The 16,747-nt window shown below is 41.6% G+C and overlaps 1 protein-coding gene across 1 annotated transcript in view; it reads right to left on the reverse strand.

Moving 5' to 3' along the window:
* ATP10A (ATPase phospholipid transporting 10A (putative)) overlaps positions 1 to 16,747 on the reverse strand; it is a 118,481-nt gene that overhangs the window by 53,587 nt on the left and 48,147 nt on the right. The window lies entirely within an intron of this gene.

Raw genomic sequence — 16,747 nt, forward strand, 5'->3', positions numbered from 1 at the left:
TATCGTATCACAGCATAATTACTTGATTTTGTTAAATAAAAATCAAGGTTCTCCCTTCTTTGCCAGACCAAACAAACTATGCAGTGAAATCAGAGATACCCGGTCCTGGTGCTGCTGAGAAGGCTGTTTGTCTCCATCAGTGAGGACTGCTTTTAAGTAAACTGCTTTTCACACCATTTAAATGAAAGAACAAATTGTGAATTATTATATTATTAAGCTTTCAACAGTAATAATACTGCAACTGTTATGTTTTGTAATGTTTTTTCTGAGCAGCTGTAGACCCCAACCACTACTTTTCAGAACACGGTACGGGAATAGCTGACTAAGAATCAGTAACTGAAGGACAGACACAATCTTATTGCCAGCCTCTCTGAAACACAGCTGCCTTTTTTTTTTTTTAAAAAAAATATATTGTCTCTACTCAGAAGAGGTGATTTTAAATAAAAGATAAAAGAAACTAGAGGATATGTCAGCATCACCATCAACGCCCTCCATTTTTCCACCAGCTACACATGCAAGAAAAAAAGACTTAGAGCATACAGGAGACAATTCAAACCACCCACACCTGACACTTCGGGAAACCTTTTCTGTATTTTCAAAAAACAAGAGATGATAGAACCATGAAGATGGGCTGTCACTTAGAGACAGCTACAGCCCACTGGAGGAAAGAATCACTTTTAGATGTAGAATTCAGCTTGTAAACAAGGGGGGTGGGGAGTGGGGAGTAAAAACAAAGGACAGCTCTGAGCAAGGAAGATTGCTATGCTAAGAATCAGACTCCCTGGATTACATTAAAGTGGGCAGACAAGCACCTGAGCCTTAGGAAGAAATCCAGATGATCTCAGCACCAAATACTGTTGGTTAAGATCATTAGATATTTCTCCTGGTCAGAAGAAAATGACAGAGTTACAGTGCTGTAGAATAAGGAAAGACCAACTGACATCATCTACCAGAATTGTGCAAAGCATTTGACACTGCCCCTCGTGACATCCTTGTCTCTAAACTGGAGAGACATGGATTTGATAGATGGACCACTCAGTGGATAAGGAATTGACTGGACAATTGCATTCAAAAGGCAGACTGGGATCAGGTTAGGAAAGCTAAAGCCCTGACAGAATTACATCAGGCCAGGGACATCAAGGGCAACAAGAAAAGCTTCTATAGGTACACTAGTGATAAAAGGAAGACTAGCGAAAATGTGTCCCCTCTCCCGAAGGAAATAGGAGAGCTGGTTACCTGGGACATGGAGAAGGCCGAGATACTTAATGACTTCATTGCCTCAGTCTTCACCGGCAAGTGCTCTAGCCACACTGCCCAAATCACAGAACACAAAAGGCAGGGACTGGGAGAATGAAGAACTGCCCACTGTAGGAGAAGATCAGGTTTGAGACCATCTGAGGAACCTGAAGGTGCACAAATCCATAGGACCTGATGAGATGCATCCACGAGTCCTGAGGGAACTGGTGCCTGCAGGTCCTGAGAGAACTGGCCGATGAAGTGGCTGAGCCACTATCCATCACATCTGAGAAGTCAGGGCAGGCCTGTGAATTTCCCACTGACAGGGAAAGGGGACCAGTGATGAGTGGCATTCCTCAGGGGCAGGTACTGGGACTGGTGCTGTTTAACATCTTTGTTGGCAACACGGACACTGGGATTGAGTGCACCCTCAGCAAGTTTGCCTACGAACACCAAGCAGTGTGGTACAGTTGACACACTGGAGGGAAGGGACACCACCCAGAGGGACCTTGACAGGCTTGAGAGGTGGGCCCGTCTGAGCCTCATGGAGTTCAACAAGGCCAAGCGCAGGGTCCTGCATGTGGGCTGGGGCAATCCCAAGCACAAATGCAGGCTGGGTGGAGGACAGATTGACAGCAGTCTTGAGGAGAAGGACTTGGGGATGCTGGTTGACAAAAACTGGAACATGACCTGGCAATGTGTGTTTGTAGCCCAGAAAGTGAACCGTATCCTGTGCTGCATCAAAAGTATGACCAGCAGGTCGAGGGAGGTGATTCTGCCTCTCTACTCCACTCTCATGAAAACCCACCTGGAGCACTGCATCCAGCTGTGGGGTCCTCAGCACAAGACAGACATGGACCTGTTGGAGCAAGTCCAGAAAAGGACCACAAAGATGGTCATTAGGCTGTAGCACTTCTATGAAGACAGGCTGAGAGAGCCCAGAGAAGAGAAGTCTCCGGCGAGACCTTATAGCAGCCTTCCAGTACCTAAAGAGGGTCTACAGGAAAGCTGGAGAGGGACTTTTTACAAGGGCATACAGTAACAGGTCAAGAAGTAATGGCTTTAAACTGGAAGTGGGTAGATTCATCTTCACTGTGAGGGTGATGAGGCACTGGAACAGGTCGCCCAGAGAAGCTGTGGATTCCCTATCCCTAGAAGTGTTCATGGCCAAGCTGGATGGGGCTTTGAGCAACCTGGTCTAGTGGAAGGTGCCCCTGCCCACGGCACAGGGATTGGAACTAGACGGTCTTTAAGGTCCCTTCCAACCCAAACCATTCTACGATTCTGTGATTCTCTAGGTGACTGAAGTTTGATGCTGGACATGCTTGGAAGTATCTAGTTCTACAGAGGTGCCTAAGACATCCTTGGGCTGTAAAATAAGGCAGATATTGTAAAGCAACACATTCACTTCCTTTGATGCTCACTCCTCAGCTGCTCACTTCAGACAGGCAGAGACACCAGCAGTCACAAGGAAGGAATCTCTGGCTAGAACAGAAATCACGAAGGTTTTAGGCCTTGACATCTGAAATCTGTTACTACAGCTCCTAAAATGTATATACTCTGCCTGTATCCTTGCCTCCAGCAGCCAAAAGGTTCACATTACAGAGACATACAGTAGCAGCCAGAGCTACATGGCAGCTGGCTTTACTTGAGCTTCTTGGAGAAGGTGAAGTTCTCCCAAGTCACACCAAAGCTTGTTTTTCTGGGAAAGCCTGTGCTGTCTGCGTAACACCTGCTCTGCTGCTCCAGAACATGATCTTTTCCTTCCTTGCCCTGGTATGTTCCTTGGCAGGAAAAAAGAAGCCTCAAACAAACCTACAAGAAAAATAATCCATATACACTGCTCAAGGTATTTAATAATATACTGTCTGCCTATGGACTGTGTTAAAGAAGAGTCACCACTGTAACTTAAATTGCATTTATAAAATGAAGATACTGGAAAGGGAAACATTTCTTGTCTTTTTATTATAACATACTATATATAATACAGTTAATTTAGCACAAATTTTCATTCAGTGGTCTTAAAAAAGAAACAAAAGAAATCTTAACATCTTTGATGAATGCTCCTGCGGGAATCCTAAAGACACCTAAAAATAAAACCCAATGTAATAAAATGCAGCTTTTCTATCGCTGCTGAACTCAGCAGAGAGAGCATGGTCTCAGTGCTGTAAGGATACATTAGCTTCTAAAGCAACTGGAAGTTTGCAGACTGAATTCCCTTTCTGCTAAGAAAGCCTGTCAGCAAAGCCAGTGACTTTACAAATAAGAAAAAACCTACTAAAAATCTAGAGATAAAGTCTTCACAGAGAAGAAAGATCCTGTCAAGATCAGAAAGGACTAAACCTACTCAACTTCTTCATTGCTACCATGCAACTACCATGTAGTCTTTCTCCCTCCTTTGTTGGATTCTTTTCATTTATAACTCAGTTTTGGAAATAGAAGTTCTTTATTTTTAAGTTTATCGTCTGTGTATTTGTATTCTGTTACAATTAACTTGAAATATGTGATTATGGTCTTTAACCAGATAATATCTGGGAAGTGAGAAAATCCAATTAAAATAGTAGTTTATGTAAGGAAACAAAACTGCTGAATTCTGATTTATGGCAGAAACTCTTTCATTTATTAATAAATCAAATAGTTTCATCTCTTCTCTGTGAAATGGAAGGGTAGATATACATTGTATATAACAGCTGATGACACTGTTTTGATGTGAAAATGCCTTCCAGTAGATGAATGAACAAATATATTAAACAGTGCCTGCATGTGACTGCTTTCGGTGGTTATAAAGAAGCACAAAGTTAACATAAGATTTCAAAATGATCAATATTTTGTTCCTTTTTATGCTGATATCCACACTTCAGCAGCAAATAAAACAGAAACTGTGATGCTGGTCTAATATATTAACAGCTGAGAAGCTACAGCTAAACAAAGTTAAAGTCAAAAGTGTTGATTTCACACTGCACAAATCAAGATTTGTGCTGTTTTCTGGGTAGAAGTCCATGAAAAAATTAAATTCTCTGCCACTACCTTTAATTCTTCTCTTTCTGCATCACTGTTACAACTCAGAATACAAAATCAAAATATGGTTGAGAATAGCTCTTCCCCAGACTTTTGTGCATCAGTTATCTGATGTGCCTGATTTTCAGTGTCATGCTTGCCACTTACAGAACTGCTGGGCATTAAAGCGGTCCCAGCTTCAAGAGGGATGAAAAGCTCCATGCCTAGGCAGACTGCAACCTGAGTTGAGGCTTTCCAGTTCCTGATTTCCCTGAAAACATGACTGATTTGGTGTTCTTATGGTCTCCCAGTGCACACCAACAAGGCCAGGTTACTCACAAAAAGCAGCTGGAGGCATTTTTTTTCTTTTCTGAAGGTACGTATCGTATTTATTATACAGTACTTCTGCATGTGTCCCAGACTTGTGCCTTGTGCACCGCTGATTTGAACAACTGACTTTCTGGTTGATATAAACCTGGGAGAGATTCACTGACTGCAAATAAGTTCCCCAGTGAACTTCACAAAACTGTTGGATGGCAAAGGCCAGGGCCAAATTCTGTTCATGTCATTCATGTATTTCTGTTAAAAAACTGTCCTAGTTTCAGCTGGGATAGAGTTAATTTTCTTTTTAGTAGCTGGTATAATGCAGTGTTTGGGATTTTGTATGAAAATAATGTTGATACCACACTGATGTCTTTAGTCGTTGCTAAGTGATGTTTATACTAAGTGCAGGACTTTTCAGTTTCTCTGGCTCTGCCAGCCAGAGGTCTGGAGAAGCACAAGAACCTGGGAGTGGACACTGCCACGACAGCTGACCCGAACGAGCCAAAGGGATTTTCCATACCATAGAACCTCATGCTGAGTATATAAACTGGGGGGAGTTGGCTGGGGCCTGCAGATAGCTGCTGGGGGACTGGCTGGGCATCAGTCAGTGGGTGGTGAGCAGCTCTGTTGTGCATCACTTGTTTTTTTTTCCTTTTGGATTTTATTCTTCTCTCCCTATCTCTTCATTACGATTGTTGTTGTTATTATTATATTTTATTTCGGTTATTAAATTGTTCTTACCTCAACACAAGGGTTTTATTTTTTTCCAAATTCTCTCTACCCTGTTGGGTGGTGGTGGTGGTGAGTGAGCAGCTGCATGGTACTTAGTTTTGGGCTGAAGTTAAGCCACAACAACAACAACCTGTTCTCCTTTTGCTACAACATACATTTTACTTGCCATGACTAATTCTAAGGATAAGTCCCTGTAAAATAAAGTAAGGCCAGGCTTTGCATAATTTCATAGTTCTTAAATATTATTATCATATATGCAATCTTATCCCATAATTTCCACAAATAATATAGAGGTGTTCTGTGTTGATAAAGAATAATCTTTCATGTCGAGCCAACCAAGTCTATAATATAGGGAGACAGCTTGCATTATGAAGAGGCAGCATGCATGTTTCATGTGTTACAAAGAAGCAACCGAATAGTGACTGTACACGTATGATGGGTAGCTGAAAAGGTTATTCAAACATTAGTGATTTTTGATGCTTACACTTAAGACAAGTATCTCACTGCTAGGTAGTGCTTAATTTATTTGAAGCACAGACTGGTCATTGTTAAGGCATTACAGAAAAACTGTGTTTGAAAGGATACTCAGAAATAAGAAATCTAAAAGAAGGGCCAGAAAGGATTATGCTAGTTTCAGTGAGTGTTGACTTTGAAAAAAGTCACTATGAGCACCATGTATGTTAAAGTCTATGCAAAGTCAAGCACATTCAGTTACGTTAAAAGAAAAAAAGAAACAGCAACCAGAACTCAAATGTTTTTACTCCTGCATTAACACTCTAAGGCTGCAGACAATCATATTGCCACTCATGCTTCTCTCCCTCCAGGCCAATCAATTTCTAATTCTCTTTGAAATGGTGGAAGAGCAATGGTCTATGAGATGGATGATATTTAGAAGTCAAGAAATGCAGATTTGACTTCCATGAAGTTGAAAGGAAACAGAATCCTTGGTTCCCTTTGTCTTGAGCAAATGGGACTAGTGTAAATCCCTCTGCCCATGCTATACACGCTATCTTAGCACTTACAGGCTCTAAAAAACTAATACTTTCATTCTTTTTCAAATGTTAGGTATTGCCTCTGCTTTTCTAACAGAGTTAGCATGGATATAAGCATCATCCATACAGGCACCAATCTGGTTTTCTGCTGGTGTTTCAGATGGATGCCGTTCCTCCTGTTGGATTTGAATTTCACATCACCATCATGGTATCACAACAACGTCACTCTACAACAGGGCTCTCGAGCTGTGCTGCCTGCACACCGGCAATAGGATGCAAGTCACTTCAAAAGAGTAAAACCACAAGATATATCTGGATGCCTTTGCTCTGGAGAATATAGGGAATGGTTGGATGGTTGGTAAACACTGCCTGAAATACAGAATGACCATAGGCCTGCACGTAGGGGATGAGAAGATAAAACTGGTGGCATGCCTCGTCCAGTGCTGTGTGGCCCAGCAAGACACCAGGCACCTGTTGCTGTGACCACTATGGCACAACATCATTCTTTTTCTGTGGGTAGGTCATAACATGTGAAACAGAGGTTTCAGTCATTTCTTCCCATATGGTCTGAGAGTTTCAGAAATACAGAAATAAAGAAATACACCATTTGGTCAACCATTAATGCATAGAAACATTCAGGTGTATCTCCCCATTGGAGTTGTTTGTACCCTGCATTCAGAAGCCTTCGGTGACTAAACGTTATCCACTTCACTCTAGCGGTAAGAATTCTTTCTTACCAATATAATTTTAAAAATGGGTCTTGAAGGTTTCTGCATGTATGAAGTGATGCACAAGATACATCAGAGGAGTGAACACCACTTCTTGCTCCACTCTCCTGCCATAGTAATATCAAATCAAAATGAAAAAAAAAAGAACAAGAGGAAAAAAAAGAAGGGATTTAATTACATAATAATAAACAGAATTTCCTCAAATACCTGACTTCAGATTTTGATTTTGTCAAAATGCCCTTAGTTCAATGCCTTCCTCTGAAAAAAATGCTGACCCTTTAGAAACTCAGAGGTATTTCTGAGAGCTTAAAACTTGTCAAAAGGACACACAGTGATACTTACATTAGATATGTTATATACTCAGGGATTCCACAGAATATATTTCAATTCTTCCAGAGTCTTCTTGCTAGGAAACTGTTTAACAGCCTATCCATAAATCCTACTTCTTCCAATTTCTTAACATTTAGGGAAATTAATTCTTACTCTAAATGAAGCAATGGGAAGGCTTATTTTCCTTATGTAAGCAAACTTAGTCATATTGCAAAATCCTGTTAAATATTGATTCCTTCAAAGCTGAATTTCAAATTAAAGTTAAATTGCAGATGTAAAGGGTTTTGTGACTAGGCTTTAACAATGCTTTACCTGTTAAACCTGATAAAGAGTTCCATTTAAAACAGTAACTTAGGTCTGCAAGAATTGGGCTGTCTCTCTGGGGAAGCACAACAAACACAGGAGAAGAAAACATAATGGAAAGGTGTTTTATTCAAAATTTTCCTTAAAATAAGCCACTCTCTGTTATCTCTCAGGTGAATATTGAAAAACTTATATCCTAAAAAGGTATACTGTTGAGGAAAGGAAAATGTTACAACACCTCTACAGAGTGGGAAACCCGCAGGTAGACAGACGAAGGAACTACAGAGATCTGTCACAAAAAAAGGAGACTGAATTTAGCTTTCTCCAACATGACTTTGGAGCTTTAGCTGCAAGATAATTCTGAATCTCTACAGTGAAATGCCAACCTTTCTGACTGCTGGCAACCTCACGAAACTGTCATAGCTCAAGAAGCAAAGCATGCTGCTCTGCCAGATGACTTAGTTTGACAATTACACAGTGTTCAAACAACATATTCCCCTTCATTAAATGCGTGTGGTATGGGTGATTTAATGGCCTGTTAGTGATATTAATAATGCATAGTTATTAAAATGTTTTCCTTTACTCATCTGCCCTACTTTACTGCTGCAGAAACCTGAGTCTGATGTTCAGTCCTTCCTTTTAACAGGACAGCATGAGTACCCCAGGATGCCCTTGGGTGACACTGACAGTTACCCACTTATCACGCTGTGTTTACTGGCTATGCTGGGGAACTTATCCAGACTTCTCCCTGCAGTACAATGGCTAAATGAGGGCTCTGGGACTTGTTTTGGCATGTATTTCTGGAGGAAACAAAAAAGGAGAAATGAAGTCATGGAGACAACTCAAAAGAAATATTTAATAGACAAAAATCTGCCTAGAAAAACACCTTTCCAGTTTGAAAGCTTTTAAGTGCAATAAGAACACATCCTCCTAATGCATTGGTCCATCCTATTGTTGCTTTATATAGCAGTACCCTGCATTTACCATATAAAATTAATCTGACCTTTTATTAATGTGCAACTGGAATTACATATTGATTTTACGTATCCAAAGCATGCAGACTGTTTATAGACTAAAAGACTGAAATGTTTTAATGTCTAAACTGCATTAGTCTCTGACAGAATTTATCTGTGCCACTAATTCACAAGAAAAGGAAGAAACAGTTTGATCTATGCTGTTTAGGAACTAAACAGATCCACCCGTACATCAGAATTTAATAGCTTTGTTTTCCACACTGACAACTACTACTATAATTGGATTTTTTTCAGTACTGTTTGTTTAAATGGAACTGAGATGTTCGCTATTCAGAGTCACTGGAAGAGCTGAGCAAGCCAAATACACATTAGGGGGGATGGTCTTCCTCTGGCTGACTTAAGTAAAAGTTTTCCCCTTTGTACAAAATAGTATGAGGGAACAGCACAATACCCGGCTTGCAGGAAAAGAAATGTGTTGCTTGCAAGGCCTAGGAAGACCTCAACAATTATATGAGAGCCAGCTGAAGAAACTGCTGTTAGTCAATCACAGGACAAAACTACCAAAAAAATGTCAACAATGCTGAAAATACACACATGCAAATTCAACATCCCTTGGGATTATGGCTATCCTTAGTAATGCACTGAAAATTACAGTGGTGTGAATGACTTCGTTCATGGACTATAGCAGCACTGGAGAGTGGTAAGAGAACAGAGTATGTCAAGGCTGAAATATGGACCCAGACTTGGACAGTTAAGAAAGTGGTATCTGACTGTTCCAAAAGCCAGTCACTGAAATAAATGAATGGCTTCATAGTCTGTCTGTAAGAGCCACCCTCAGCATTAGCTCAGCGCTTCAACTAAACCACAAATCCAGCCTCTCAAGGGCTCACAAAACTGTACAACCCACACTGCTCCTCCAGAAGCTTTTCACTTCATGCTCACAGACACTCAGCAAGATGTAACCCTCCCCACCCTTCAGTGCCTTCCCCTTTCTGGAGAGATTTTAGAAGTCTTTCTGATGCATTTTTTAACTGCTGGAGAAAACTTATTAGTGGCAGAAGCATTGCACGGTCATTTTAATTTAGCAGCACAACAGCTAGCTCAGCTTCTGAATATACCTTGGCCTGCTCCTGCTCTAGTCTGGGCTGCTGGCCAGTCTGACTTCTTGTGGGATGCAGTTCTGCCAGAAGAAATGGGAATGGGAAGGACCAAGACCCTTCAACCAGAAGAGGGAAATGCCAAACACCTCTCTTACATCAATCCACAAACAAAACCCAGAACATCAGAGTCCTGACAGAAGAGACAGTGGCTGGTAATGAAGGGTTTTCCTTATGAATGGTAAAACCTAGCAGTGGTAGCTGTAATGCGAGGACGCAGTTAAACACACGAAGGCTTGATGAGTCCATCTCAACCTGGAGACAGGGAATCTGGTTAAAAGTAGCTTCACCTTGCAAGGCATCATGTTTAAGAAACATTTCTAGGATGTGGGGGAAACCTGTAACATAGGGCAACTGCCCAAGGAACTGAGAGACTCCAACACCAGCCAGTTGCAGGAGAGCACAGAGGGAAAGAAGCAGTCCTAATGAAAAGACACTTTTTTCACCAAATACTACAGGGCAACACTCATATCAGCACTATCACAAGTTTGTCAGCCTTTCCATGAGCATCTCCATCATGAGAAGGCTATATAGCCAAGTAAAAACTCCCTGAGCTGGACACTGGCATCCCATCTTCACTTGGACTTGTGTCTTGTATCAACATGCACTATCACATACCTGCTTTATTAATGCTCCTAACACAAACATGGCATTCAGAGCACACCTTCTCTGCTTAAACCCTTGCTGTTTCTGTACTTCCCTTATAGCTCTGTGGAGAGGGTGGAGGGGCAGCTGTGAAGGTTAATAGTCAGTCTGAGGGCAGCAAGGCTGTGGCTGGCATGCACGGTACCTGGGGGAAGTTGGGATGGTTGCAGAATACTTTGGCTAAGAGCTCTGCTCTCTGGTCTGTCTAGTCTCATCTACTATCTATTTCACTGAACGAGTTCCTTCGTGGTCAACATGCTAAAGACTTCAGTAGCAAAGTGAAAAACACCTTTTCAAAAAATCAAGGAATTCAAGGGTGATTTTTTTCAGACAACAGCTGATTGCATAGATCTTATGAAAAGAAATTCATGATGGCCTTGCCAGTTCCAAAACCGGACAGCAGAACCGGGAAATGAGCTAAGGGGGACAAACATGTATCACTGGGGCCGAGACTGAGGTTTGCTACCCTGTTCAGCACTCTAGCCAGGCTCATGCTTCAGGCACGCACAGTGGTTACAAAGTTCCTGTGCAGCCTTCAGTAATCTGTATGCTTTGTTAAGTGTGGAATTAAAAGCATACATGAATATGACCTGTTGAATCAGAGCACAGCAGAACAGCAGAGTCTATTACTCTTGTACAGGCTTCCCTCGCCAGCTATCTTATCCTCTGGGTAGATGTCATCTACCTGGACTTCTGAAAGGCCTTTGATCCACAACATTCTTGCCACTAAATTGGAGAGATATGGGTTTGATGGATGGACTGTTAGATGGATAAGGAATTGCCTGGATGGCTGTGTCCAGAGAGTTACAGTCAATGGTTTTATGCCAAGTGGAAACCAGTAATGAGTGGTATCCTTCAAGGGTCTGTACTGGGACCAGCATTATTTATCAATGATGTAGACAGTGGGATTGAATGCACCCTCAGCAAGTTTGTGGATGACATAAAGCTGAGTGGTGCAGCTGATAAACTTGAGAGTAGGGATGCCATTCAGAGGGACCTTGACAGGCTTAAGGGATGGACCCTGAAGTTCAACACTTTCTGAAGTTCAACAAGGCCAAGTGTAAGGTCCTGCACCTGGATCGGGGCAATCCCCAATATCAATCGAGACTGGGGGATTAATGGATTGAAAGCAACCCTGTGGAACAGGACTTGGGGATCCTGGTGGATGAAAAATTGGATATGTGCCGACAACATGTGCTTGCAGCCCAGAAAGCCAGCTGTCTCCTGGGCTGCATATGAAGCACTGTGGCCAGCAGGTCGAGGGACGCGATTCTGCCCCTCTGCTCTGGTGAGACCCCACATGGAGTACTGCATCCAGCTCTGGGGTCCCCAACATAAAGGACATGGACCTGTTGGAGTGGGTCCAGAGAAGGGCAATGAAAATTATTTGAGGGCTGGAACATCTCTCCTGTGAGACAGTTGGGGTTTAGCCTAGAGAAGATGAGGCTGCAGAGAGACCTCATTGAGGCCTTTCAATATGTAAAGGGAGCTTATAAGAAAGATGGAGAGATACTTTTTACTAAGGCCTGCAGTGACAGGGCAAGGGGCAAGTTTTAAACTCAAAGAAAGTAGATTTACATTGGATATGAGGATTATTTTTTTACTATGAGGGTGGTAAGACACTGGAACAGGTTGCCCAGAGAAGTTGTGGATGCCCTGTCACTGAAGTGTTCAAAGTCAGGTTGATGGGGCTTTGAGGAACTGATCTAATGAAAGATGTCCCTGTCTGTGGCAGGGGTGTTGGATTAGATGGTCATTAAAGGTTCCTTTCCAACCCAAACTATTCTATGACTACATGATTCTTATGTAAACATTCATTATTATAAGCATTCAATAAATGTGAGATGTGGAAGTGCAAACAATGACATCGAATGTCAGGGATAAGACCAACAGGTAGAGCATCAATTAATAAAATAACTTGTGTAATTTTTCTTCCATGTCATTATCAGCTATCTGCCTTAACCAAAGATCATTGAAACAGCTTCCTGTGAAGCACCAGGAGATGCTCCATTGCTTTTTGTTTCTCAGTGGCTGATGTTCCTACCTCCATGTAGTTAATAGCAGGACAAAGTCATTTTTATCTCTTCCTGTTACACTGCAGCAGCTTGTAAGTCAGATCCCCGTCATCTCAGCCATTCAGTCCACATTGCTATACAGGTATATGAGTATACTTAGCCATCTGGGGCATGGTTTTGAATCTGCTATTCAATCAAGTCAGGCCAAAAATATAATAAGCAGACAAGCTTATAAAAGTTAAATAGAGGCTTATAACAACTTATAAGTGCTTTCTAACCATGTTGAATGTTAAACATCAAATTCTCTTTCTCTTAGAAGCCAAAGAGCTAAGTGTTCCCTGCTTTGGTGTAAACCAGTCCATTACTGTGTCATTAGTAAGAAAGCTGAATTAGTGTATTAGCACCGCTGTCGGTTAAACTCCATGCACTACTGATGTTTTTAATTCAAAACCAAATGGAAGTATAAGCACTATAGTTCTGTGTGAACAGTATCTTCTCCAGTCACGTACCTACAGCGCAATCATAGCTTGCTCTCTCACAAGAATATACACATATGTAAAGTGTTTGACCATCACAGAGTCATAGCAGACCTTGAAAGTATGAACCTGAGTATAACCAATGAATGGAAATTTTCATAAGTTTATTGAAACAACAGCTTTGAGACATACACCAGTCACTTCCCATGCAAGTAACATTTTAATGCAAATTTTTACTGGCCTCCATGGCTTTATCAGTACTAAAATGTGTAAAAGACTTGGAGGGTAGCAGGTGGAGAAAAGAGAAGTGGGATGAGGGTTCACATCCTGGATGTTGAGATAAATACAGGAGTTCCTCATTCTGCTGCTCTGCCTTTTCTGGCAGGAAAGCAGACCCCTTTTCCATCTCAGTGCTTCCAAAGGAAAGTGAGCCCATACCATCATGGCTGGGGTTACACATGGCTTAATAAGCCAGCTCTGGAAAAGAAGGTCTTTCCATCGTTACCTAATCACTGATACTGCCAACTGGGGCTGCAGTATCAGAGACAAATGTAGAGTGATGTGTTTCCAGCTCAAAAAACTTGCCCTAAAATCATGAGTTCTCAGCGTTATAGGACAGATATTCCAGATACTTTCTGTTCCCCGCTGACAGGCCAATGTATGGCTAAGGAATAAACAGCTCCAGAAATAAACTTTTGTTCAGTAAAACTGAATTAGGCTAAGAGACCAGAAAAGTCATGACCAAAAAAATAAAAAATAAATAAATTGGAAAATCTCTCTTTAACTTGCTTTAAATGTAAATGTTTACTTCTCTATAACAGAAAAGCAGTATAGCATTTTATTTTGTCTGCAAACCTCATGTTTTCTAATGCTTTTTCAGAGAAACAGCAGAACAGACAGATGCTGGACTATCGATACAGGGAATGAAATGTCCTGCCTCTCTAAAGGTCAGATGCAGTACAAGTACTGGCATAATATATTTCCTTACATGGATTTGCCACTGTTCTACCAGTGCTGGAAGGATTACCCTAGGGATGGGAGGTCCTTCACAGCCAAGACACAAACTTTGATTCATCAAGTTAGCCCCTTTAACCTATATTTAAGCACAAACCAAACAGCATTTTAGCCAATGCTAAAAGTGAAGTACTCGGCACTCTTCAGAACTGGACTCTTCCTCTGCTCCCCACAATGCTAAGATTAAGATGCTAAAACTTTTCACTTACAGTTATTCAAATTCTTTGACCCTCTAATGAACCTCTCTTGATTGTCAAATTTGTGGCCTGGACACCTGCACAATGGAAACTAGAAAGAGACAATAACCTTGCTCACAGCTCACCAAGGAGGAAGTGAACCATCATCCTTTTTTATTTCCCCATACCTCCAGTGTGAGACTGCTGACTAAATGCCATGGTAAGCCAGCAGAGTGAAAAATTGTTCTCAGCCTTCCTTTAGGACTTTTAGCTTGCACAAGAGTTAGCCACAGCACTGACTTGGTCCTGCTCTGCACCAGGCTGCTCTGCATGCAGCTGCTCTATGTTTGTTTCTCTATTAGAGAGACAGGAGTTGCTTCCTCTTCTAACTAGATGTGTCCATGGCTTCCACAGAAGTCATCTCTGAACACCGTACTACCCAAAAAAAGAGACAACAATATAGGTGTAGAGCTCTTCATAGCAATTCAACCCTCATCACAGAAATCTACTGAACATTCAAGGCATGACCTCGGACAAAGGTCTTAATGGGATGTAACATGCTTGCATTTTGCACTGATAAACACAAGTATTCATACAAGATTTATTTCTCTAATATCTTAAGCTAAACTGTAAAACTAAAAAAAAATAAATTTAATATTCTGGTAGTACATAGGGAAAAACATTGTTTTCTTTTGGTTATTTTTTTTTAACTCTCTTCTCCCTCAGGGAAATCTAATTTTGGCAACGTGTGGGACAGAGCACTAATCTGCTGTTTTAACATGTGCATATCTGGAATTTTTGAGCCACTTTTCCTAGCCTGGTGAACCTTCTCAAAATGTTCCAAAAACAGAAAGGCAAAGGGATAACCCCCAAAAGATGCAATATAGACATTCACTATTCTTGTGGCCTGATTCTACCCTGTTAAAGTACTTTCAGTATAAACAACATTGAGTATGCTGACCAGTTCACATCTACTTGATTATAACATTGTACCATTCCCACTAATTAAAAGTGGATGATAGCATGAGGGTATTAGTGGGATAAGGCCTGACAGGAAGAGTATAGCTATGCCCATTCTTGTGTTACTTTAGACTCAATCAGACCCTTCGAGATAAGAAGCTTGTATCAGCAGCCGAGTTGTAAACTGGGTCTGGGAGTTGTCCTAGCTTAACTTCAACTGTTCTCTCCAACTGGGCTAGTTTAACCAATGCAGATGGCTACACAAGAAATCTCAGTTTAGGCTAAACCTAAATTTGAAAACTGCTTTCTTTCCTTTTTTTTTTTTTTTAAATGGAGAAAAACAATGCAAAAGGAACATCTACACTGAGATACCAAAGCTGCCCTGTGAGTTGTATGCATGCAATTAGCATGGGTTGCCCTTCCCAAAGTGAAGCCTCCAGCCACCAACTGTCAGACTTATAGTTCAGCCCTTCTAGAAAGTGGTCTTCTCTTCTGGACCAGTTTCTGCCTAGGACTCACAGGGAAAGAAAGAGATGGTATAAATGGCTTAATGCTTGGAACATGGAGCTGTGGAACTGTTCCTTAAGTCCAGCTGTTCCCAGTATGCTTCCAGGACTATGCAAGAACAGGAATAAAAGCTGGGTCTGTCAATTCAGCCCAGCTTCCAGGCTGGAAACTGATGAGCAAAAGTGCCTGCAGTAAGCACAGGCTCTGAGTTTATAGATATTCCAGAAGGGTTCACATACTGACTTGTGAGGAAATTAGACTGATGTGGTGCTAGTCTGCATGCAAATGAACCCTTCCAAACAGGCAGACACCAAATTCAGATGTGCTTTTTAAACAAAGTAAATAAGCAGCCACATAGTAATTTGCAAGGCCTATCTAAACCTGTTTAATCACGCTAATACAAGCTTGTTTTGAACAAAGGTCTACTCTTAGGAGAAAAAGAGAAGGGGAAAAAATTGCATCCCCTAGCCCCACCAGCTCTGAGAGGGATACATGCACCTTCTCACAGGGGATGGAAGCTGCAAGATTTAGCTTAGCTTTCAGCTCAAGTTTTCCACATAAACACCCAGGACGTGGCCAGTGGTTAATAAACCATAAGCTGCTCCAGAATCCACAGTGAGTCTTTGTGGATTTTGTTAAAAGGCATACTGAGTAGAAACAGTGGAGCAAGGAAATGTAAATGTTTTTCATGAGTCTAGATTCATACTATCAAAATATCCTAAATCAAGTTTATGAATCCTGAAAGGGAGTTTTGAGCTCTTGCAGCCCAAGCTGTATCTGCTTATCCACTCTGAAGAGTGGCTGACACTACGTCTCAGATGGATGGAAAACATTCCATAAGCAACTGCGGAGGGTGTGGTGGCACAGCAGCCTGCAGAGTAGCACAGAAAACACATTGATTCCTCCTGCCTACTGTGTCTCTGATTAGATCCAGTGCACCAGAAATGGCTGCTGTGACTCGGCAGCAGCAAGGGTGGGTTAGAAATTAGAAGAAAACTGGTGGAATACCAAGAAACACTCGTTTTTTCCAAGAGATGCTTACTGGTCACTGTTAGATCACTCACAGTGGGATTTAGCACAGTGCCTTCTCCAAGCTGCACTCGCCAGCGTGTCATGCTGCACACATGGATCTGATCCGTGTTTCAGTGTGAAGACAGTCCACTATCCTTTTGGCTTTAAAA

The sequence above is a fragment of the Falco cherrug genome, chromosome 2 (genome assembly GCF_023634085.1).
Source record: "Falco cherrug isolate bFalChe1 chromosome 2, bFalChe1.pri, whole genome shotgun sequence".
Taxonomy (NCBI): domain Eukaryota; kingdom Metazoa; phylum Chordata; class Aves; order Falconiformes; family Falconidae; genus Falco; species Falco cherrug.